The 24,514-nt window shown below is 38.0% G+C and overlaps 1 protein-coding gene across 6 annotated transcripts in view; it reads right to left on the bottom strand.

Moving 5' to 3' along the window:
* NALCN (sodium leak channel, non-selective) overlaps window positions 1–24,514 on the bottom strand; it is a 318,959-nt gene that overhangs the window by 213,889 nt on the left and 80,556 nt on the right. The window contains exon 1 of one of the 6 annotated variants that reach the window (XM_077855054.1): window positions 16,045–16,068. The exons of the other annotated variants lie outside the window; for them this stretch is intronic. The gene's annotated coding sequence lies outside the window, so the exon portion shown is untranslated. Of the gene's footprint in view, window positions 1–16,044; window positions 16,069–24,514 lie in introns of those variants that run through there. 6 annotated transcript variants of the gene reach the window in all.

Below are 24,514 nucleotides of genomic sequence, written 5' to 3'. Positions count from 1 at the left end.
GTGTTCCTTATATCAAGTGCCCTCCTTAATGCCCATCACCCAATTATCCGTTTCCCCCACTCACCTCCCCTCCAGCAACCCTCAGTTTGTTTCCTAGAGTTCATCATCTCTTATAGCTTGCCTCCCTTTCTATTTTCATCTTATTTTATTTTTTCTTCCCTTCCCCTCTGTTCATCTGTTTTGTTTCTTAAGTCTTCTTTAGGTAGATTTGATTTTCTGATCTGTGTCATTTTCCTTCTCCAAAAAACTGTTATCATTTCTTGTAAAGCAGTTCGGCTGGCAACAAATTCTCTGATTCTGTTTAACTGAAAAAGTTTTCATATCTCCTCAGCTTTGAAAGATAATCTCTGTGGATATAAAATTTTAGGTTGTTGTTTTTTTTTTCCTTTCAACACTTGAAATATTTCACATTACTCTCTTTTTTGCTTGCATAGCTTCTGAACAGAGGTCCAGTATAATTCTTATCCTTATTCTTTTACAGATAAAGTGGTTTTTTTTTTTTTTTTCCGTTTGGCTTCTTTCAAGATTTTCTCTTTTTCATTGGCTATCTGCAATTTGAATATAATATATCCAGATGTAGATATTTTGGTGCTTACCCTGCTTGGTACCTTCCTTGATCTGTGGTTTCATGTCCAACATTAACTTGAGAAAATTCTCAGCAATTATTACTTCAAATATTTTTTCTGGTCCTTTTCCTGTTTCATTGCCTTCTGGTATCCCCATTACATGTATGTGGGACCTTCTGTTATTGTCCTATAGTTCTTTGTCATTGTGTTCCATTGTTTCCATTCTTTTTTCTCTTTGCACTTCACATTGTCAAGTTTCTATTGAAATATTTTTATCTCATCATTTCTCGACTCAGTTGTCAAGTCTTCTAAACTATGAATACAGTCTAGTCTACTGATGAGCCTATCTTTGATTTGTTACAGTGTTTTTATTTCTAGCATTTCCTTTTGATTCTTTCTTAGACTCTCCATCTCTCTGCTTATATTGCTCATTTATTCTTGCATGCTGTCCACTTTTTCCAATGGAGCACTGAGCATATTAATTAAACTATTTTAAATTCCAAATTATTTGGCAGCTATTAAATCCCTATCATATCTGAGTTTGGTTCTGATGCTTGCATTGTCTCTTCAGATTATGTTATTTCACTTTTATCATGGCTTGTAATTTTTCATTGAAAGCTGAACATGATGTACTAGGTAACAGTAACTTCTGTAGATAGGCCTTTTGTGTGAGGTTTCATGTTAATCTGGCTGAGGAATAGGCTGTCTTTAAGGCATTAGATATTTCGATTTCCTCAATTGTCTTAGTTTCTGTGTCTCTTGCTGTTTTTAGGTTTCCCTAGAAATACCTCTTAAATAGCATCCATGTCTTGCAACTGAGTTGTAATCCAGTTGTTATTCTGGAGCCATTAATATGATGATAAAGTATTGGGGAAGAAAGATGTTCTATAATCCTATAATTAAATCTCTGTTTTCTCAGGCTGAGCCCTAGGCTGTGACCTCCAGAAGAGTTTCTTTTTTTTTTTTTAAAGGGTTTTCTTTTTTTTTAAATTTATTTTTTATTGGTGTTCAATTTACTAACATACAGAATAACCCCCAGTGCCCGTCACCCATTCACTCCCACCCCCCGCCCTCCTCCCCTTCTACCACCCCTAGTTCGTTTCCCAGAGTTAGTCTTTACAGTCTTTACGTTCTGTCTCCCTTTCTGATATTTCCCACACATTTCTTCTCCCTTCCCTTATATTCCCTTTCACTATTATTTATATTCCCCAAATGAATGAGAACATATAATGTTTGTCCTTCTCCGACTGACTTACTTCACTCAGCATAATAGTTTCTTCACCTATTTTTTCACAGCTTATGTGATAGATACAGGAAAGCCAGAGGGGGCTCCAGTCGTCCACCTGCTCTCCTTCTAGATCAGACAAAACTCTGAAAAAGTAGATGTCCTTACGAGCACGGCTTTATCATGGAGAACAGAAGGCTCTGGGTTTACTTCAGCATGGTCACTGTGCCTCTCCCCCTGTGGGAAGCATGGGGGAGAATTCATCTGATCTTCACCATAAGAACCTGGCAGGGCTCCTGATGGTAAAAGTCATGAAAATGTGCTCCCCACCTCCAAGACTGGAGGGATTTTTAACTCAAGTTAGGCTATATTCAGCCTTCAGCAATTAGTCAATTATAGTATAAGTGTCTCTGGCTCTAGTGGCTTCTCCTCCTGGAGAACTATGATTCCCTGTTTTGGCTGTCTCTTCAAACTTCAAGGCAGTGCTTTGCCCTGTGACCCTAGTTCTCTGTTAGACCTAAGAAGCATTGTTGATTTTCAGAATTATTGATTTTCAGTTTGTTTTGCTTGCTTTCTTGTGAAAACAGGATTGGCAAATTTGAAGCTCTTTACATGCTGGAGCAGAAACCAGAAGCTGTTGTTAACTAACTTCTTTTTGATTTAAGATATGGGTCAGAAATAGCATGGATAAATGAGCATGTTTGATTAAAATGAGAATTCTAAATTAGTGTGTGCAGAGGCATGATTCTCTACTTATACGCAAGCTAGTCCACTTGATCACAATTTGACGCATATACTAGTATCAGCTTAGGAATGAAAAGGCCATTATTAGCACAAAGTTAGACTAGGTTGTGATAATTAAGCCTCCCTGGCTGGCCTCAAGTCACTATGTCAGAATCTTGCTGTGCCATGTGTCATTTCCTTCACTAATAGTTGTTTCTCTTACACCTTAACATCTGCCTGTTTTTCTGCTTGATTTTAACAACAAACTTGGGCAACATTAAACACAGACAACATAGTGATAATAAGACAGTGGAGAAAGAGGAAGGAAAAAACAGTCACTCATGGGATGTGGTTCAAGTATCCATTATATAATAGCACAACAAACTTAACCAAAGCCAAAAAGCTTTGGCCTGCTTATGCCTGGAATGAAGTCTCTCTATGCTCTCATTAGGCACACTGGCAAGACTGCTGTACCAGGCTAGAGTTCCTATGGCCAGGAATCATTCCTTTCTAGCAAGCATCTGGGCTCAGGACATTAAAAGAGCAATCAGACATTTGCACTGCGGCTGAAGGGGTGAACTTTTCATCCCTAGTCAGGAGAACTGCAGAAAAATCACCCCTGGAAATACTACTTAGTATCTAATACCCAGCAAAATATGTCTGGAGTATGGAGTATTATTTAAAGCTTTAATAATCTTTCAACTCATTATTTAGCAGGTGTATAAGCACACTCTTCCATAAGTCATTCATTATTGTTATTATCATTATTTGTTGATACAACCTGGCATTATACAATTGATAGAAGTTTTTAATGAACTTCCATCATGGATTAATTCAACAACACTGGATGTTTTATTCAACTCTCTTATCTGACTGACACCATGACTCTGCCTTTCCCATTAATGGTGATTCTTTATGGGCTTGGGAATAAGTATCTACCCATGTTAGCTGTGTTTTTATAATTGTCTTAAACTTGAATAAATTTGCTATTGTCTTCATGGACTAATAATACCACATTTCCAGCACAAATTACTAAAGTTTTTTTAAAAAGATTTTATTTATTTATTCATGAGAAACACAGAGAGGGGAGAGAGAGAGAGAGGCAGAGACACAGGCAGAGGAAGAAGCAGGCTCCATGCAGGGAGCCCGACGTGGGACTTGATCCCGGATCTCTAGGATCATGCCCTGAGCTGAAGGTGGCACTAAACCACTAAGCCACCTGAGCTGCCCAAATTACTAAAGTTTAAAGGAGTATAAGGACTTCTATCAGCGACATAGCTACTTTGATAAAAAGGCTCTTTCATTTGGCCCATTTAATCTTTCTAGCCTTTAAACCCCTGCATTTTGACTTAGAATTCTTGAATACCTCTTACTTTAAAAAGAGACAAGAGTCAAAAGACTGATATTCAAGGTTCAGTCTTATTTGCATGAAAAATTCACACCCAGAAATCTTTTGCTTTTTTTCTCCCCAAAAGCTTTGATTTTAAGGGATGCATTAATCAATCCTCTGCAATGTTGAACACACTACTATTTACCTTATTCTATGAGTAGAATGTAGTCTTTTTAAAAGTCTCTCCAAGTTTTACAGTTTAATGTTTACTTTCCCTCACCCTGTGGACTGCAAGCACGAGAGTAGTGATTTTGTCTTGCTCACCATCATGTTCCTAGAGCTCAGAGTCTGGGACATAATGTAAAGATAAACATGAAAGTAATGAAGCAGAGAGTAGGTTAGGTCAGGAAGAGGGGTTTGTGGAAACCATCAAAGAGGAAACAGGCATAAGAGGGATGGGTGTGTTGGACAATGAGAAAATAGCAATTACAGAGGTCAGCAGACTTTGAGAGCTGGCCAGGCTACTCATTTGCCATCTTGGAGGGGATCCAGATGTGGACCATTTGCATTAATTTCTAGGAAGAGATGGTGCCCGGGACCAACTGGTCACCCACAACAGCCACCAGGGCTCCCAATATTGGGACAGAAGACTTGCTTTGTCTGCCAAAGGATGCTCCGTGGCCCTTACTTAACCAGAGTGGCTGCCCATTCCCAACCCCCCTCCCACTGAGCATCACTCTAGCTTAGCAGGTCTACTTCTTCCCTGCAAGACCTTCATTTTATTGCCTCATTTGACCCTTTCCCTGGAAGGGTCTTCTGTGAGATGCAAAAATCCATCATCCTTCTCTCCGCATTGGTAAATCCTTGAGGACAGGTATTGCTGGTGCTCACAGATCTGCATCCCCCACCTTGGATTCCAAACATTACAATATGTCTTTATTCACTGACAAGGCTGATCCCTGTGACAAGTTAGCACAGGTTAGGCTTCAGTTCATTTACTCCTCACAGCCTTGTTAGTTAGTACTATTAATAACATTTTACATAGAAGAAATTGGGGCAGAGACAAGTTAAGTCATCTGCCCAAAGTAGTGTGGCTAGGCAATGGCAGGGTGGGATTTGTACACACGATCTTCAGTCCATCCTCTCCACCTGGTGGTGCCTGCCTTGATCTACACAAGTGCTGCTCAAGTACATTTTCTTGACCTTTAAGAATTCAGGCTGCTCCCTGACATTTGTGGGGTTAAAAAAGTGGGGTTTTGAAGAGATATCTCCAGTTGCTGGAAGAATTAAGTATGGGCCAGGCGGGATCCCTGGGTGGCTCAGCGGTTTAGCGCCGTCTTCAGCCCGTCTTGTGATCCTGGAGACCCGAGATTGAGTCCCATATCAGGCTCCCTGCATGGAGCCTACTTCTCCCTCTGCCTGTGTCTCTGCCTCTCTCTCTCCCTCTCTCTCTCTCTCTCTCTCTGTGTGTGTGTGTATGTCTCTCATAAATAAATAAATAAAGTCTTTAAAAAAAAAAAGTATGGGCCAGGCATGCAGCCCATGAACAAGGTTGTTCCATAAATATTGGTGGCAATAAGCAGGCATGAGCTGTCTATTCTGGGCCTTCACTACCACAAACTTCTCAGCCAGAACAAGGCCTTGGCTCCACTTTCTTGTGCCATTACGGAGATCTCTGGTTGCCTAGCTCCCCTCTGTCTCATGGGGAAAAAACCCCATGGCTCAGGATGGTTAGGCTCTCAGAAGAATGCTGATAGCCTGAGCTGCATGAGACAGCTCTTCCCAGGGAAACCAAAGATGATTCCCGGCCACAAAGCCAGAGGGACAGTAAGTTCCCTGGGACTTTCACAGACACAGGTGGAGAGAACCATCCTGCTACATGGTAGGCCTTTTATATGGTTTAATTCTATGTCAACACACTGCCATGTTCATTCTTATTGCCCCCACTTCATTAATGGGGAGAGTGTGACTCAGTGAGACTAAGAAGCTTGCCCAAGTTCCCTCAGAAGTGACGGTCTGAAGCAGTATTCCCATGCTTTCCTCCAACTATGTTCTTTCCACTCTGCCACGCATGTCTGAACTTTCTGAAAATTTTCTTGGCTTGGTTTTGAGGAATTTGAACAAATTCCTGTCTGGTATACTTTGTGAAAGCAAAATTCTGCTTTTAAAATTAAACAGACTAGCCCAAGGAAAAGGAAGGGAGGGGAGATGAAAATTCTTCCCTGTGTCTTTGGGTTCATAGTCGCTCTTTCATATTTGTTTGGGGTAAGAAAAGAGCATTCATTCGCCATCTCTCCACACCCACCTTGTTCTTCATATTGTCTGACAAGAGTAGATGGAGAAAGTTTCTCACTCTATATTAAACACTGAAAATTGAGCACAGTTATTCCCACATACCTAGAAAATCTATTAGATAAATCAAAATGACACAAAATTTAAAAGTGACTCATGTAGTTTTGGGGTGTACCTGCTGGCCATTTAGCTGTGCTAGCTGAAATTCTATAACTGTTCTGTGGTGCAAATATAATCATTTGAGAAGTAGAGCAGAAAATAGAGAAATGATTTACATAAAAAATAGATTTGTTTTTACTTCAATTAAATGGCTAATTTTAGAAGATATTTATAATCGACTGGGCATTTTGTCCCTTGCATATTTAAGCCTGTGGCAGATACTGCTGTCATTCCTCCAGACTCATTCTCCCCAGGCTGCTCAGCTGGAGAATATATTTCCTGGAATTTCCTGCAAGGGGGTGTGGCCCTGTGACAAAGTTCTTTCTGATGTGGGCAACTGCCAAGCCATCTACAAAAACCTTTTGCTGGACTCATTTTTCCCTTTCCTTTTATCAGCTATAAATTGAGAAGCCACAGGAAAATGTGTGTTGAGGATGGCAAGGCTTCCCCACATGCTGTCCTTTGGGATGACCTCGTGAGATAGAGCTCACCTACTCAGCCACCCAGGACTATGACTTGAGAAAGAAATGAACTTGTATTTTACTTGCACCATTGCATTTTTGAGTTCTCTTTCTCGTAAGCTTACTTTACCCCAACTATCACACAGACTAAAATTCAAAGTAGTTTATTTCATGAGCACTGTTCTCAGAAATGGCTCATGTCTGGGGGAATGTCTGGAAAAATACGGTATCTAAAACTTAATATACAGACATTTCAGGATCTCATACAAATATGTGAAGCAGATTTGATTGTTCAGGGAACTAAAACAAGGCAAAGTTCACAAAGGCTTTCCATAAAATAGCTCTATTTTCCCCCACAAAAACCACTCTATTAACCCTGCCCTAAATTACTGGCATGCTGAACCACAGGAATCCATACTCTACATATACTCCTGGCCCAAGAATGAATTCTAACCACTGATCTTAAATAACAAGGTAAAATTAACAATTTAATGTCACATAAAGACTTGCTTAAAATTCTTTAAAATGTTCAAAGGAGATTTAAACTTTAAACATGAGATTGTTACTTTTTAAATATAGGGTTTTGGTTTCACTAAATGGTATGATTCAACAATATGAAGCAATACATTATTTCTCAAGAATAAGAATTATACTTTATCTCATTTCAGTGCTCTAAAATACTTGCCAATGGAGTGTTTTCTTGCTGAAAGATGTTAAGATATTGGCAAAGTCCAAAGAATAACACACACACACACATACACACACACACACTGCAACATTTCTAATGTTAGTCACACCCACAGAAATTCACTTACTTGAAAGAACCATTAGTCTAAACCTTATTCATCTAGGCAAAGAAATATAAGAAACCTTTAGTACTGGAACAGGATGTATTTTGGCAAACCATCAAAAGTATTTTGAGCTCACAACTGATGATAGTAATGATGGCCATCTCTGTGAGATAAAAAACTGCTTAGGAGCTTGAACAATCACCCTACATAGTGTGATTCCCTTAACTGTCAATCACAACCTACTCATTGGCTACTTTAGCACATGAACCAACCTATATTCATTTTATCTATTAGCACAGAATTCCTAAGCGGTATTTTTGATGATTTTAGCAAGACTTTAGAATAATGTCATGTGGCTTAAGTGAAATTTGAATCATGCAGCCAAGCTTTTGCAAATCTGATCATCTTATTTTATAGGGAATATGCTCATCTCAGCCATTGTTGACTTTATTTGCCCAAGATTGAACAAGTCTCACTGGATCATTGGACAGTCAAGAATTTACGTTTTTAAGATTTAATCAGGTGCATTTTTTTTAATCAGGTGCATTTTTAATTATTTAGTCAAGGCCTCTGTTTTAAAATAGAAAAGGTAATTGAAGGAATTCTACTAGCTGTTACATTATCAATCTACTCAAATCCCTCAAATTTAAGGTGTGACAAAGCTGAAATCCTCATCTCCCCTAGCACACATGTTCTTCTGGAAGTTAACAGCAACTCTATTTAATCACTCACTCTGAAAACCCAGGAATGATCTTTCCTTTTTAATACTCAGTCTGTCAGTAAATCTCATTAACTCAATCAGTACCCAGAACCCTCCCCACAATCCCACTGCTACTACACTAGTCCAGGTCACCACCACCTCTCATGTGGATTATTACAACAGTCTCCTGACTGGTCCCCTCCTTTGCTGTTGTCAACCCAGTAACCCAGTAAGAGTGTGTTTCTTATCAGCTTCAGTATTTACCCCTGCTCAGAATTGCTCCTGTGGCTTCCCATCTTGCTTAAGAATAAAAGCCAAATGCATTGCATTGACCTGGGCGCAAGGGGTTCTACATGATCTGCCCCTTGTTGCAGTTCTGATCAGATTCTCATTTTTCTCTCAAGACACAAGCTTCTTCATATCAAGAGAAAATATAGAGCATGCTCTCCTCTCAGGGTCTTTGCACTGAAAGTTCCTGCCTGCTTTGCACATTCCTCCTCACGAGAGCCACGAGAGCCACGTGTGTGGTCCTTCCCATCTATCACATTTTTATTTAAAGGTAGCCTTCATGGTTACCTTATCCAAAATTGCAATCCCATCTCACAGCATCCCCTCTCCTTCTTCATCTGCTTTTCCTTTTCTTCTTGCCACCATTTAATGCACTGCTTATTTTACTTCTTTATCTTGATTGTTTCCTGTTTCCTCTTGCAGAATTTGTAAGCTGAACAAAGGCAAATACTTTTTGTCTCTTTTGTTCACTATATCAAAGCAGGTCCCCAACAAATAATTGTTGAATATTGAATGAATAGAACTACTTTCTCAGATAACTAATTGGCCAGGAAGGGAACTCAGAAGAATAGTAAATAAACACATCCACATCCACTGGAAAGAAAATAAGATCAGCACTGAACCAGATAATAGAATATGGAATGTGTAAAAATCTCATTAGTCGTTAAGTAGCTGGATGAATCAGAGAAATAGAAAAAAAGCCCCCCAAACCATGGGAGTCCATGTGAAATTGTGAGGCAGGGGCCAGACTAATGTAAGAACAGGAGGCATTTTCCTAATGCAGGAGGCATGTGTTCTCTCTATGGCAGATGGTGTCTATAGTTTATAGCCCACATCGTTCTATCACTGTGAGTTTTCTAGTGACTAGTGAAATAAAACCACGCCAGGGGCAGCCACACTACAGCACATCTCTTTCCTCCATCACCCATATATGCCCAGGAATCACTCAGTTCTCTATTCTCTCCATTTGGACAAATGCATTTCAACTGAATACTTATCACAAATTATACTGATCAAAGTGAATCACCTAAGTCACAAATGCACTAACATGACAGGGACCCATCATTTAAATTCCATGAACACCAGAGCAGCAGGATCCCATATAAAGGCAGGTGAATAGATCTTTGCATTTAATGTGTCATTTCAACGCCTTTGAGATCTGTTGGGTTGTCTGATCCTTAAGATCTCATCCCACGGTATACCTGTTAGTCCCTCACACTTCCCACTGGTGGGTAGGGTACAGCACAGGGGAGGCCCAAAACCTTTGCTTCCTAGAAATCATCTCCAATGAAAACCTAAGGAAGAGATTTTCAAATATAGAGAAGAGCTTTTCAAATGAAAAGGCTGGGAGTTGGGGGGGGAGACAGAGTGGGGTTTCTAGGAGTAACTCCTAGTCAATACAAAAACAAATGATCCCAATAAAGAAGCTGAAGAAATTCCTAAATAAACCAAGTTAACTACCTAGAGACTATCTGAGGAGCTCATATGTCATAAGTAAGATGTACTAATGGCAAAAGGCTGGGTATGTAACCAAAAATAAATACATTAGGTTGGCAAATGAGGTTGTAATTTGCAAAATTTCTAATAATGGTTTCTAGCAATGTGGAGCATGAATGGGGAGAAAAAAGGGAGTGATCGATCTACTGCTTCGAGAAGACCATCATCAACCTGGATAGGACACAGCCAAAAGGGAATGACTGATTAAGGGACATGATGGATACAAAAGGTATCCTAACCACATGAGTTCAAGAGCACTATGTAATAGCAAATAAATCACCAGTAAATAAATGAGTTGTAATCCTTAAGAATATTGATGAAAAGGAGAAGTATTCCTAAATACAGCAAAAAGTCGATGAGACATTGATATTGAGAAAGAAAAATGGTCAATATGAAAATAACCATGAATACTAGAAAGTCTAGACATGCTACAAACTTTTCCAAAGAGAAAATGGAACCTATCAACAAACTCACCAAGAGGACATTGATTCCAATCTTGTTTACTTTCCTCTTAAAAACTGTATTTATGTATGTATTGATTGATTAATTGTTGATAGGATTATTAGATTAGCTCTGGTAGCACCTAATTTCTTTTTTTTTTAAAGATTAATTATTTATTTATTCATGAGAGACAGAGAGAGAGAGAGAGAGAAAGAGAGGCAGAGACACAGGCAGAGGGAGAAGCAGGCTCCTACTCAGCCATTAGAAACGACAAATACCCACCATTTGCTTCAACGTGGATGGAACTGGAGGGTATTATGCTGAGTGAAGTAAGTCAGTCGGAGAAGGACAAACATTATATGTTCTCATTCATTTGGGGAATATAAATAATAGTGAAAGGGAATATAAGGGAAGGGAGAAGAAATGTGTGGGAAATATCAGAAAGGGACACAGAACATAGAGACTCCTAACTCTGGGAAACGAACTAGGGGTGGTGGAAGGGGAGGAGGGCGGGGGGTGGGGTGAATGGGTGATGGGCACCGAGGGGGGCACTTGATGGGATGAGCACTGGGTGTTATTCTGTATGTTGCCAAAGTGAACACCAATAAAAAATAAATTTATTATAAAAAAAAAAAGAAGAAGAAGCAGGCTCCATGCAAGGAGCCCAACGCGGGACTCAACCCCGGTCTCCAGGATCACACCCTGGTCTGCAGGAGGCGCTAAACCACTGAGCCACTTGGGCTGCCCAGGTAGCACCTAATTTCAATGCCGTTTCACATTTCTATCCTTCAGAAAATACTGACAAATTCTCTTGAATGATAGATAGTAGGGCTGGCTGGATTCAGAGCTGATATTCTTTTTTATACTAAGTTTCCATACAGAAATTACATGAGAAATTCTGTGTTAAGATAAAACAGAGGAAAACAGCCCTAATAAGAATTTGCACACCATCTCATAAATATACAGCCTTTCAAAAAAGTCATTAAAATTAATTTGCTTTTACATTGATTTCTAGTGATGATTAATCAATAATACATAGTATCAAGTCATCACTAATTTCAGTTAATCTAATGATAATGTTTCTCAATGATAATAAATGCAGATACTAGAAAGAATATACTTAGAACTGCCAATGTAGATTCGTTCTAAGCGGGGGAGAAAAATAATAATCTCTGTAGAGGTAGGTGCTCAGAGTTGGCAAGACTTGACTCCTCCTTTTAAAACTGCCAATCTTAAAATAAATAAATAAATAAATAAATAAATAAATAAATAAATAAAACTGCCAACTTGTTTTTCCTTCTTACCAACTACACTCCTATGTAGCCCAAATCCCAGCACTTCTTCTGAAATAACTGATGGACAGACAGGGTTTATTACCTTTTCCTTTGCTTTCTTTGCATGTCATTCAGTGTGGTTAAATGGCATGATAACCTAAGCCACCCAATACTCAATTTGAAACCATAACTCTGACACTAAAAAAAATGAATTATACTTTTTTAGTTGATGTATGGATATTAAGAATAACAAGTGAGGATATTTAGATTACGTGTGGAAAGGCACTATAAAGTGTAGTTGCTACCCAGTCATGTTTCTCTCATCAGAAGGTATATATCCCATCCTGTTCCTCTCCTACACAGAGGTAGATGATAATGGTCAAAATCATCATACTAGTTAGCAAGTAGATCAAATTGTATCCTTCCAAGTTCAAATGGCCCCTAATCTAATTGAACTACACAGATTCCATCAAGGAGCTCCTAGGGAAGTACCCAGGCATTTCATTTGAACCAATGAGAGAAAAACTGGTTAGAGAGTCTTCCAGGGATTCCAGATTTATTCTCCGTCTACACACCTAATTGGACAGATATTTCTTGTGATTTCTCAAAATTACCTGTTTATGTCATGTTTTCAAGAACACCTTATTTCCACATTCATCTTTCCTGACTTTCAATAGGCACTGAAAATATTATGTGAAGCCCAGCAAAGAAATTTTCCGTTTTCTGAAGCTCAAGCACTAAATTTTTCTTGGATGGAAATTTAAGCCATCTGTCAGCACTATGGTTTCTTGTAAAGAATGTACTCTTTTATACCTGTACCCTGGAAAATCCTTGTTTTAATTTTTTGTATGCATCACATGAGAAAAAACAAACAACATTAAGTTTATATGGTCCCTTTCTAAAATTCTGAAAAGTTGGGACAAAATGATCAGGATAGCCCCTACTGATTTTTAAAACTTATATAGATTTTTAAAAATTATATACAGAATACATTTATGATAAAAATTGCTTCACTGGCACATGCAGATAATTAGGTAATTTTATGCTGCTAAACATAAAATATTTGATGTAATTTTAGATTGTTTAAGGTCTTTTCATTTTTAAAATAAGTGTTATAACTACCTACCATAATTAACCTAAATGTTTCTTGTTATTCTTAAACATTTAATTGAGGTACACAATATTCGATATAATTCCTCCTGGTATCCTCACTTTAGGACTTTCTATGCATTTCCAAAGTCAAATGTAGTTTGGGTGAACTTAAAGAGCTTTCTATTACCTGAATTTGTTTAGCCAAATATTTAGAAAGGCTGTTCTGGATATGGTAAATTTGTTTCCACTTACTTTATTTTACAAAAGACTTTTTAAAGAAAACGTAATGTGATGTAAATAACAATGTTGGATATGGAAAATATTTATAAGTAAGGATAATTTTATGAGATGAAGGCAAGAAATTTTAAGCATGAATTAAATATCCTCTGGAGACGCTACAGGATCAGTTGAGAATTTTGGTCTGATTCAGCCCGGTTAAGCACTAGCTCACTAATCTACGTGTGAAAAATGAAGACCAGGGCCATTGTTTGGAAGACCTGATCTCTCTCACCCATGGGAGTGCCCTTGATTTAAACCCATATGATATGGTCTAGTTAGCTCTGGTAATCAGTGTTGCTCCCTGATTACTATTTCACTACTCAGCATGGGCCTCCATGTCCACCTAGCTGGTCTATAAGATCCTATATCACTCAAGATTTCCTATGATAAAACTGATGAAACCAATTACTTAAGAGTCTTATGCTGTAATTTCTGTTGTTGTGTTATCCCCAAAATATGGAATGTGCTTAATTCTCTTTTGATCTTTCACACTTTCTCCTGGAATAGTCATCTCTATTTGGGCCATGGGCCACCCTAGGAATTTCAAGACTTTAGGAAGGTTGTATTTTAAGTTGGGTTGATGAGGTACACCTGGGTGGCAGTAGTTGAGCATCTGCCTTTGGCTCAGGTCGTGATGCTGGGGTCCAGTCTTCCCATGGGGAGCCTGCGTCTACCTCTGCCCATGTCTCTGCCTCTCTCTTTCTCTCTGTCTCTCATGAATAAATAAGTAAAAATCTTTTAAAAAATAAGTTGGGTTGATGGGTTAACCAGTGTTTATTTTTCTTTATCTTTATGCTTACATAAGCATATATGCTGCTTATGTGGACTTTTTATATGTATGAATTGTTCCATATTTTTTTGAAAAAGCTAAAGAATTCTCTACTCTCTTTTTAGACACTCACTAAAATGTCATTTCTTCTGGGATGACCCTGTGATAGTGAAGGGGAGAAAAATGCTCCTTTCTTGGTCCTTTTGTAGCACACAGAAGTACATAATTTACAAATCTATTGGCCTAAGGAGATTGCAAATTCTTTCATCTGCTCTATCCCATCCTCTTAGTCTATGTCTAATAAAGAGAAGTGAAGAAAGACTCTATCCCCAGACAGACTATATACCTCAAGAGCAAGATGAGATTATGTTGGTATCAAAAACAGAAAATGATCATCCTACTGTTCCATTTGCTCTTTCTGAAGAAATTAAGACTCCCTTATCAAGGCCCTCGTTAGGTGAACACAGTGAAGCTGGTGTGTTTGGCATTTTCCACTGTCATCAGAGAATAATGTTTCTGGTTAGGGAAATCTAATTATGTGAAGAAGCATCTAGCATTCTTAGTTAGGGAGATATATCCGACATCAATTTTTTTTTTAATGACTTGGCTCCTAAGCAAAAAAATGCCATTAAATTCAAGATCTGTGGACTTGATGCCCATTTTACCAGTAGCAGGATGGAGGCAAGAATTATATGGAACTAAGGAAGTCCAGATCAGAAATTCCTTAAGAAAACACTACCATTTTTGGTAACTTACCAATAAGAGATCCCTAAAATTCAAAATTAATGTTTAAATTTTTAAAAAAGCCTTGTGGGTATAACTAAAATAACCCATTTGTAGAATAACTATGACACTGGGCAAGATTGTTGTCATACATAGTGGTCTTCCTCAAAGCTGACAGATGACCCATAAAAACAAATCTCCAACTACCCTTCAAACTCAATAAACTTGAACCGAAGTAAGAACCAAATGCACACCCAACTGTGGGTAAAGTGTGACCAAATGTTACCATGAGTTATATAGACTGGGAATCATAACCTGGCTCTACTTAGGGGGAAGTACCTGCAGACTTAATGCATCTCAAGCTGGATGTGAATGTGAAATAATGAAGCTGTCAGGGGAGGCTCTTAGCAGGTGAGTGGAGGCAACCCCCAAGTGTGCAGCCAGACATGAGAAGTGTTCAGAAACTCTTTTCTTTGCTGGCAGTTGGACTTTTTCACTCCTAAGCTGCTATATTCAGCAAACCTCATCATGAGGATCTTTCCGTTCCTCCAACCTCTCCTGTCTGTTCTTCTCAGCCCCCTCTCGTTTGAGCCTCACTTCACCCTGTGCCAGACCTGTGATGGTATCAGGACTGATTTGACTCAATCATACAGGCCCTCCAGACCCTCTTAAAGATCAAATGTTCTGCTTTAAATGGTGAAATGCTCAGGAAGTGTATTACCTCCAGAATCAAAGAGATTTAATCACGTTCAGAATACTGGACTAAAATATATTTTATTATATTTCATTTTTGGAAAATATATAAACCTTGCTTCCAAAAGGATTTCTTTTTGTTACACACCTTTATTTTACACTTTCAAACATTCCTAGGATATATATTTTACTCTTGTTATGAGACAAACATTTTAAATCAAGCAGCCGTGTATATTTTCTGTACACATTAGCACTCATTTAGTTAGAAAATACTCACTTGTGTAAACAAAGGATTTTCTTGTATATATAAGAAGCAAACAAGGCTGCATTTAGATGCCTTTTAAAATGTGGACTCTACTAATATTAGGAAATATATCTAGTTATAATTTTACTTTTATATTATAGTCCAATGCTATGAAAATTTATCAATATAAAATATACTTTCTTAAAAATAGTTATATATTCCCTGAGAATCTATGTATTTGTAAACAAGCATTTTTCTTTTGAAACCAATCTCAAGGCCATAACCCCTGAAATCAAATTCTTTTTATGTTTCCCTTGATAGTGACTGTCTCCCGTTCTCCCTGCCTATCTCATTTCTCATTCCTGTGTGAGATCTTTTATGGGCATCCAGATAAGTTCTATCTTCTACCCTTTTGTGCTTGTTTGTATTGCATATATGCTAGGTTATTCAGTATACTTTAGGTATTCAGCTTACAACAAGAACAAATAAGGTCTTACCTATATGTGGGGCAGCTTCTCAGTTATGAAGAATTTTATAAGACTTTACCAGCTTCCTCAAATTACAAGTCACTGAAATTAATAGAACATGAGGAAATTAGGAGTTCCCAATGTTCATAAATAAAATATGTGTTAGAAAACCTCTGGCTGTCATTTTAGGTTTGATTTTAGATTAAAGTTGGGTTCTTTCCCCCTCTGTATTTGTTTTAAAAGTAAAATCACAAATCCTGGTACATTTTCTGTGCTTAAGTCATTTGGTTTTTGGCTTTGTACCTTTTTGACACTTGAGATGCTCAATAATGCCACATAGCATAGTTCTTGCTGTGTGCTATTATTTCCAGCACCATATAAAGTTAGCTTTTTATAGGAGAATATTAGGGTGGAGGAAGAAAAAAAGGCTCTACTTTTATATCCCATTAGACAGTTTACTGCCTTTTAAGACACTGATTGTAAGGAATGGGCCATTACCAGTCTTTCATGTTCTTGAATCTGTCTCAAAGGCTTTTTGTTACCGATGGCAGTTAGCTTTCAGAGCTCCATCCTTGTTCCCAACAGATGCCCAAGATGAACTTATTCAGTATTATTTCTTATGCTATCAAATCTGCCTCTCTTGCTACGTCTATTTCTCCTTTTTTAAAATTCTTTTTTTAAAGATGTATTTGAGTGAGAGAGAGAGAGCAGGGGGAGGAGCAGAGGGAGAGGGAAAGAGAGAATCCTGAAGTAGACTCCCCACTCAGCTGAGTGCAGAGCCTGAGGTGGGGCTTGATCCCAGGTCCCTGAGACCATGACCTGAGCTCAAATCAAGAGCGGGCTACTCAACCAAATAAGCCACCCAGGCACCCCCTTTTTTTATTCTAACATCCTCTTAATATCATCCTTTGCCACATAACTTTTTCTACTCTGGCAATACTTCCCCAGGGTTAGAAGAAAGTAGTAATGGGATTTGCCAGTCTATGGAGCAGCCCTGTTGGTTTTTTTCTCAATCAGGATACAGGTGACAATATCATTCTATGGTGCTCTTACTATGACAAAATCATTACTGATTCTGCATTGCCCATTTGTGCTAAGTCTTTCATCTATGATACTTCATGTTCTTTTCTTTCCTTTCTTCCCACCAGCCAAATCCTTATTTAGAACAAGGCTTCTGCTTAGAACCCCTTGTACATTTCTGTGTTCTAGGCTTCTAGCATTTTATACTTTCATAACTGTAAAGTACTACAGCCTGAAAACAAATGACAAAGTCAAGTATCCAGAACATATATAAGAATAGGGCAAACAACCCAGGAGAAAAATGGGCAAAGTATATGAACTGGCAATTTATAGAAGAAGAAATCTGATTGGTCAATAAACATAGGAGAAGATGCTACTTGATAAAAAACCTCACCAATTACTAAAAAGGTATAGAAATATCTTTTCACACTCATTTGAGTGGCTAAAATTTAAAAGTTCGAGATCATGAAATATAGACATGTTAGAAGGAAAACATACTCAAGAATGATAATGGAAATTTATAGGACCAATTTAGAAGTATCTATAAAAAGTAAAAACATACATACCTGACACTTCTATTTCCACATATCTTTTATACAAGAAGAATCATGCAAAAATATTTAGTGCTCCAATGTTAGTAATCACACTCAAGAGAAAAAGACATCCCTCAGTTGTAGAATGACCAAATAAAATGTTTGACAGTCTTAGAACAAAAGATTACGTAGGTGCTAAACTAAATGAAGAAAATGCATATTTATTCATGAGAATAATATGGAAACAGCACTATGTATAACTTATGAAAACATACTTATGCAGATCCATATGCAGATGAATTTAAAGTCTGAAAGGATACAGTTCAAACCCATAATAATGTTATCTTAGAGATACTGGAAAGGGAACCAAAATTGGACGTAGTCATCAAAAAAGACCACTGTTTTAACATTTTTTAAAAAGAATGAAATTATTTCTTATGTAATTGAATTTTTTAAAGTTAAAGAAACATATGGATTATAAAGCAGACTCTAAAGTTTTATAGAACTCCTTCACTTTACAAGTCAAACACGTTGAAAAAATGCAATATCTATTCATATATCACTATCAGGACAACCATATGCTTATAGGATTTTTTCCAGTCAATTAATCTTTTCAATGATACTGCCTTTGTATGTATTACCTGGATCTAGTTTTATGGAGTATGTTTGTATATGTATGTGAATGTATACTTGCATGTGGGATATACAGAATCCACACAAATGTATTTATAATTATATACCTTGATTCTCCCTATTATGCAAATCAGTTGACAATGCACAAATATACAAAGTAAAAAAGTCCAGATGATAAAAATGTGCAAATAATAGTGTGTAAATTACTTGACAGTGTACACAATACATTTTACAACATGTCACATATACAACTGCTAGATTCAAAAGTATGTAACTTCATCAGTATCAGTGTAAAATTCCTTACTTTGATGTATGATTTTATACCAACCTCAAAGAACAAGAATTTTAAAAATATTTTCAATCCATTAATTTAGTATGTTTAAATAGACTCTCAAAGAAATCATCTGTTCCATGTTTGATGTGCCTTTAATTTGAAGTCTATATCCTAGCAGAAAATCAGAGTCAATGATCTAACATAGTTTCCTCCCTCATTTCTATCGTATGTGATTTATGCAGGAATCATTTGCTTAAACAGCTATAAAATTATTGAAAATAATTTAAACATGTCTGAGTGTATATATTTTAAAGATAAGTCTGTTTTGTTGAACGAATCTTTAAAAATTCTAAAACTGTATTCCAACAAAATAACAATCATAATTCACCATCTTTCTTAACAGTTTCTTATAACATAGTAACATTGTGATTTCATTTAATACATGCTTACTTAACATAAAACAGCTGTTAATCATATCAATATACCAAACATTAGTCAAGAAATAATTAACTTGGGATAGTAGGCAGTACACCAAGATTTATTAATAATGAGCTTGCCGAATCTTAGCAGATGACAAGGCTTAAAGTGATTGCACTCATTTAAATCAGTTTTTTAAAATAGCCTTATACTGTAGTCATTTGGATATATATATATATATATATATATCACCGTGCACACCTGAAACTTACACAATGTTACATGTCAATAAAGCTGGAGAAAAAGCTAAAGACTAAAAAATACACCTGAAAGTATTTGTCTGATTTAAAGGGTAGAACAAAAAGTCTCACATGTAAATATTATCATCTGCCTATAGCCTCAGCAGGCTCAGCTCAATTATTGGTTACTATTCACAACCTATAAAAACAGAGCTTTGGGATCCCTGGGTGGCGCAGTGGTTTGGCGCCTGCCTTTGGCCCAGGGCGCGATCCTGGGGACCCCAGATCGAATCCCACGTCGGGCTCCCGGTGCATGGAGCCTGCTTCTCCCTCTGCCTGTGTCTCTGCCTCTCTCTCTCTCTCTCTGTGACTATCATAAATAAATAAAAATTAAAAAAAAAAACAGAGCTTTTATAATGGACTCTAGATGGGAAGGAAAAATCAGCCTCAAATTTGCCATGAATCTGGGAGGTGAGATAAATGAGGGGTGTAGTCATATGTACTAACATGCAACTCATGAATCTATGTATTCTCATGTGATCCTTTTCCTAGGATGCTCACTTTGTGGATGGCCTATGTACATACTCACTGTCTGAAGATCTGTCTTTGGTAAGATATGGTATTTTCCCCAATCCTTATTTTTGTGTTCTGCCATTTTGCTGTGCAGTATCACACCAAAGGCACGTGTCTGTACTGAATAAAAAGTGTAACGCTGAGTTCATCAAAATGCCTCATCACCCAGAGATCTAAGGGAAATGAAACTTACTCTATTAATAACTTTGTATATTAACATTGTGGGAATATACTTATCAATATAATTGTATTAATTATGCAATCAGAGGGTCAAATTTTTACTATCAGGGAAAAAATCGCTTATATACTTCACAATTCTCTTTGGGTTACTATCAATTAAAATAATTTGAGTACTCATCACACATCTCAACGTGCTTGTAGAGGAGTAAATTATGATGACATTACTTATACTACCACACAGCAAATATTCAACTCAGTAAATAAAAATAATATCAATAACATTTTAGTGGGCTTCCCTTCTGCAAAAAGAAAAGGAACCATTAAAACTTAGTAATACCGGAATTTAAAATATTTTACCAGGTTACGTAATAAATACACTTTAAGAACATTTTTTTATCCAGCAGCTCTTTTTTCCCCCCTGACAATCACCTTTACGCACGCTATATTTTTCTTCAAAGGATTAAGCTTCTGCACAAGACAGTCCCTAGCAACCCTAACACCTTGCTGTCTGTCCAGAGCCTCACGATGGCTCTGTATCAGACTAACCAATTTAGAATGGTATCAAAAGGTATGCATCTTCCACATGAAACAGTACAGACTACAGATAAGAAATGAACAATTAGGTTGATTTTATGAAATGTGTTGAACAAATGTAGAAACAGAGATGGCCAGAGGCACTTCCACCTGTCAGGCTACACTTTGACCCGTAGAAGCTAACACACGGAAGGGCTGCTTTGCACACCAGCTTAGCTGACTGACTAGGTGAAAGCACCTCTTGTGGTACTTGGCACAATGTAGGCACTGAATAAATGCTAATATCTCTTCCCTTACGTGGATAATGGTCGCTGGTACAACACAACTTGTAAGTCCCCTTGAATGTCGCTCCTCAACACAAAACAGCCAGCTGCTGCCCCTTGATTCCAGGCTGTCTGCCATCAAGACTTTCCTCCCAGGTTCCATTTCCAGGGGCCTAGGGCCTCTCAACCCCTCTGTAAAAGGTCTCAGCCAACTGTGTGTTTCCCTACCAGCTGCTGCCTTCCTTTGTTCATCTTCCAGACCAGTACCAGCGGCTTTCTTGTGGCTGATTTTCTTTTTAGTCTTTGCAGACTAATCGCGGACAGCTGCAAGCTAATGAATCCCTCCAGGTGTCTGCCCTTAGGTTAGAATGTGGTGCGGCCAGAAACAAGACAGTAAGAGCAGTAAGATGTGCCATCCATTATTTTGACTCAATTTCTGTTCATTCTGGCCTCATTTTACAGAGCTTTATAAAATTCAATTCACCCCCACCACCAAAAATGAGCACAAGGCATTTCTTTTAAACTGACTGAAAGAAGAAAATAGTTTCATTTTAGAAAATTGCTTGAGACTTGAGACTTTACCAAACTCTGCTAATGCCTAAATGACCTTGTTTTATTAAATAACATGAGTTTAGATTTTATTTGTTGTTTTGGCCTACAAGTTTCCTCTTTAAAAAAAAAAAATTCAATGAAAATCCTGTTCGGCAATTTATTTCTTGAAATCAAGCGCTATCCTTAGGCTAGCCAAAAAAATTAAATACACAATTGGAGTACCAAAGCCTGAAACAAGTAATCTTTTCATGAGGAAATTAACTTACAGGCAAGAATGAATTTTTAAAAAGGTTTTATTTATTTATTCATGATAGACACAGAGAGAGGCAGAGACATTGAGGGAGAAGCAGGCTCCCTTTGGGAGCCCCATGTGGAACTCGATCCCAGGACCCCGGAATCACGACCTGAGTCAAGGGTAGACGTTCAACCACTGAGCCACCCAGGCGTCCCAAGAATGAATTTTTAATAAAATGAAAATATAATGCCATCCATCTGCGGTTCTGTATTAGCGCTTACTTGGTGCCTTAAAGTAGCGAACATAGTACCTAACATGTAGTAGGTTCTCAATAAATATGTGCTGAATCAATAAGTGAATGAATGACTATCAGAAGACTATCTGAGTGAAATGAGTCAGAGAAAGACAACTACCATATGATTTCACTCATGTGGAATTTAAGAAACAAAACAGAAGACCATAGGGGAAGGGAACAAAAAATAAAATAAGACAAAAATCAGAGAGGGAGACAAATCATAAGAGACTCCTAACCATAGGAAACAAACTGACGGTTGCTGGGGGGTGGTGGTAAGGGGATGGGCATTAAGGAGCGCATGTGATGTGATGAGTGCTGGGAGTGATATGCAACTGATGAATCACTGAATTCTACCCCTGTAACTAATAATACAGAATATGTTAACTAAATTTAGCTTAAATTTAACTTTCAAAAATAATTTGAAAAAAAGAAGCCTACAATCCTCACTTGAATCATTGCTCAGAAATGGTGACCGTCCATGTCAAGTCATTCAGACATTCCTGAGTTCAAAAACCCCAGTAAGTGCAACATAGCAATGAGCAAATTACATCTCCCAGACAAACTGTCTTCAGAAATTCTATTTTATGTTGTTTTTATTGGTCTTTTGTAAATATAATAATCTTTTCCCCTTCTTTTACTCATTTTCAGTAACTTTTTCTGGCTAGAATGAGGCACTGGGGAATAACAGTATTTTGATTCTGAGTTTCAAAGCAGATTTCTTTAACCATTAGGACTTCTCCCCATATTAAGAATACCCATCTGATTAAATCCAATCAAGATTCATTGGATTTTATATCTAGTGTGTCACCTATTCTTCAAAAATTCCTTTCTTAACACCAATCACAGATTCAGTAGCCTGTTTATTTATGAGACCACAGAGAGGAGGTGACTTTCAGAGTTATATACAACCAGGATAACCTTTCTTTGCAAATCTCCTGTTTAGAGTTTAAGGAACTTTGATTAGGGGAAGGAAGGCCAGTATTGGACTCTCATGAACCTAGACAAAATCACAGATGTGTTATGATCTCTGGCTTTCTAAATCCAAGGGATATAAGAAGAGGCAAACATGAAGATTGTCAAGGAGTCTAGGCAGCTGTGGGAAGATATAATAGATGTAATAAAAAAAGAAGCATGAGGGGGCGCCTAGGTGGCTCAGTCAGTTAAGTGTCTGCCGTAGGCTCAGGTCATGATCCCAGTGTCCTGGGATTGAGCCCCGAGTCAGGCTCTGCTGCAATCAGTAAGGTGTATGCTTCTCCCTCTCCCTCCGCTATTCCTCCTGCTTATGTTCTCTTGCTCTGTCAAATAAATAAATAAAATCTTTTTTTTTTTTTTAAGCATGACATGAGCACTTTTTCCTACCTTTAGTCTAGTCTAGGGGTTGGCAAACTTCCTCTGTAAAGATCAGATGGTAAATATTGTAGGCTCTGGGGGCCATAGGATTTCTGTTGGAACTGTAGAAACCTGTGTAGCATCATAAAGCAGCCATGGACCATAGATAAACAAATAGGCATGGAGTTGCATTAAACTTTATTTACAAAGTCAGGCAGTAAGCAGGATTTGGCCCACCAGCCATGGTTTGCTGATTCCTGCTCTAGTCAACGGCAAACATTCAACTTCAGCACTGCTTTAACTCTTTAGAAGCTTAGCAAAGACAAAGCATCTCAGCTTTGAATGGGCTTTACTGGCAGCATCTGAGTTCAGGAAATAGGAAAATATTTATTTTTCTTTAAGATTTTATACACAGAGAGAGAGAGAGGCAGAGACACAGGCAGAGGGAGAAGCAGGCTCCATGCAGGGAGCCCGATGTGGGACTTGATCCTGGGACTCCAGGATCACGCCCTGGGTCAAGGGCAGGTGCTCAACCACTGAGCCACCCAGGGGTCCCTAGGAAAGTATTTAACATTTTATTTCCAGAGAAAATTCCAGAAAAATGCACATGGAGGAAAGAATATACCAGTAAATGCGGCATACACTAGCACAATAAAATGTGAATATATTGTTAAATTATGTTGTATGAGCCTAAGTGTTTTGCCAAGACTAAAAGAAGGTAAGCTGGTATCTTAGAAAGAATATAGATATTGGATGATTTTCCTCTCACTTTCTAACTTGTGTGATCTTAGAATAGTGTATTTTATAATTCACTCATTCATTTACTTGATAACATATCTAATAAAAATGATAATCATGACTATAGTTAAATTTTACTGTGGGCTCTTAGGCATGAGCATGAGAATAATAGAATCTACTAGTCTCTGAGATATGTATAATTATTACCCTGAGATTGTATCCTGAAACTGAGTCCTTCTCTTATCCCCACCTGAGCACCCACAGGATGCCCACATCTGTAGCTTTATACTGGAGACTAGGAATGCAGACTTGCCCCTCATCCCCCAGAACTTCTTTCCTTCTCTGCATCTCAGCATTGGTTAGGTGGAGTTAATGTCATGCATGTGGTGATAGGATGAGGAGGTGATATTCCTCACCTGTGATACTTAGCCCCAAGTAGTCTTTTTTTTTTTTTTTATGATAGTCACACACACACAGAGAGAGAGAGAGAGGCAGAGACATAGGCAGAGGGAGAAGCAGGCTCCATGCACCGGGAGCCCAACGTGGGATTCGATCCCGGGTCTCCAGGATCGCGCCCTGGGCCAAAGGCAGGCGCCAAACCGCTGTGCCACCCAGGGATCCCCCAAGTAGTCTTTACTTAAAATTAGTCTCCTTCAGTTCAACTTCAATTTGGTGTCAAGATTTG

Source organism: Canis aureus, chromosome 17 (assembly GCF_053574225.1).
Source record: "Canis aureus isolate CA01 chromosome 17, VMU_Caureus_v.1.0, whole genome shotgun sequence".
NCBI lineage: Eukaryota > Metazoa > Chordata > Mammalia > Carnivora > Canidae > Canis > Canis aureus.
The sequence above is the reverse complement of the archived record's forward strand: the minus strand, read 5'-3'. Positions and strand labels throughout refer to the sequence as shown.